The sequence below is a fragment of the Delphinapterus leucas genome, chromosome 5 (assembly GCF_059928025.1).
Source record: "Delphinapterus leucas isolate spDelLeu-1000000601 "Yukka" chromosome 5, BTC_Dleu_Yukka2, whole genome shotgun sequence".
NCBI classification, from domain to species: Eukaryota; Metazoa; Chordata; class Mammalia; order Artiodactyla; family Monodontidae; genus Delphinapterus; species Delphinapterus leucas.
In genome coordinates, this window is record NC_143133.1 from 124,143,866 (window position 1) to 124,145,852 (window position 1,987).

Here is a 1,987-nt window from a genome sequence, read left to right on the forward strand (position 1 = left end):
GCTTTTCCTCCTAATGCCTTTTATTTATGTTTCATATCAGAGCTTGCAAATTATTTTTTGTGCTTTGATTTTAACAACTCTATTGATAAAAGTAAGCAATATATTGTAAGTTCCATTTTATAGATAAGGAGACAGATTCAGAAATATTAAGTGAGACAAATTTTCATTAGAACCAAAATCTTCTGATTCTCAGACAAGTTTTTTCCTAATAACAATCTAGGTCAGCATTTCTATAAACTCAATTGTGGTGATGCTTCCATTGGGTCAGCCAAAAAGTTTGTTCAGGTTTTTGTAACATCTTACAGAAAAACCTGAATGAACTTTTTTGGCCAACCCAATATATATGCCTGTAAGATTTTCTAGGTAGCCATAAGAGTGCATAATTTGGATGAAAACCAGTAGATTTTTATATACAATAATTTTATGTGTAATTAGAAAGCAGCAAAGATATTTATGCAGGCCTTTTCTTAAACCAGGAATAAAGTGTCTTTAACCACTTCTATTTCTTTTTTTAAGATTAATTTATTTTTGGCTGCGTTGGGTCTTCGTTGCTGTGTGCGGGCTTCCTCTAGGTGCGGTGAGCAGGGGTTACTCTTCGTTGCGGTGCACGGGCTTCTCATTGCGGTGGCTTCTCTTTGTTGGGGAGCACGGGCTCTAGGCACGCGGGCTGCAGTAGTTGTGGCTCGTGGGCTCTAGAGCACAGGCTCAGTAGTTGTGGCGCACGGGCTTAGTTGCTCCGCGGCATTTTCCCAGACCAGGGCTTGAACCCGTGTCCCCTGCATTGGCAGGCGGATTCTTAACCACATACGTCGTCTTCTCCACCAGCCGCCCGTCCTCACAGAAGTCGTCTGTGCCTTTGCCCAGGAGGCCGTGTACTGTGTAATCCTTGGTGAGGTGAGCGTTGTACATGTCGGTGAGGAGCCTTCGTCGACGTCCCATGCCGAGCACAAGCACCCCAGGCGCCTGGGCAGCCAGTCGGTGCCCCATGCCAATCTTCAGGCTGGTGAATGCTGGTCCACGTACCAGCGGACGGTCGATGAGGGTGGGCACACTGGTGGCTGTGAGGGTCAGCTCCTTCTCTTCACTGCCTTCCACGGGGCCCAGCAGGAAGCGAACACGATGTTCAGAGGCAGGACGCTTCCCAGCACTGAGACCTTTCAAAAGCTGCAGCTCCACAGTATCGCGCAGATGCTTCCACTTTAGCCCCGGGGGCTTGTAGGCGGCGAAGAGCCTATGCAGCCGCGCCAGGCCGGCTAACCCCATGCCTGAAGCCGCCACCCGCGCTCTCGGAAGAGCTGAACCCGAAACCACTTCTATTTCTTTAAAACTTAAAATTCACTTATTTACTATATCGAGCTCCTCCTTCCTCTGTGCTAGACAGCATGCTACAATGTACACACATACACACACAACAATGAGCACGCACACACACAGACACACCAATGTATCATACAGTTGCCCCGCTCTCTTACTTCAGAAGCTGGTCTGTTACCACATCAGAAAGAGGCAGATGGGTGGGTGCTGAGCTGAGCATCAAAGGAACCTGATTAAGAAAATGGTAATGGCGGGCTTCCCTGGTGGCGCAGTGGTTGAGAGTCCGCTTGCTGATGCACGGGACGTGGGTTCGTGCCTGAGTCCGGGAGGATCCCACATGCCGCGGAGCGGCTGGGCACGTGAGCCATGGCCGCCGAGCCTGCGCGTCTGGAGCCTGTGCTCCGCAACGGGAGAGGCCACAACAGTGAGAGGCCCGCCTACCAAAAAAAAAAAAAGTACTGGAAAAGGAGATCTAATATCATAAGCCAGTCTGCTCTCCTGGCGTGGTATAATTTCTGCTCAGGCAAACAGTCAACAACAGCAGACAATTCAGGTTGAAGTGACAGGACAGCAGAGAGATAGAGAATCAGCTGTAGGCAATATTCATGTGATCCCTGCAGGCATTCACTAGAGGACTAAACGAGATTATATATGTAATGGGATTTGGGAAGGA

General features: G+C 48.9%; 1 pseudogene; it reads right to left on the reverse strand.

The window, feature by feature from the left end:
- Positions 1 to 321: 321 nt before the first annotated feature.
- On the reverse strand, positions 322 to 1,432 carry LOC111178996 (pseudouridylate synthase TRUB2, mitochondrial pseudogene; annotated as a pseudogene).
- Between the last annotated feature and the right edge of the window lie 555 nt (positions 1,433 to 1,987).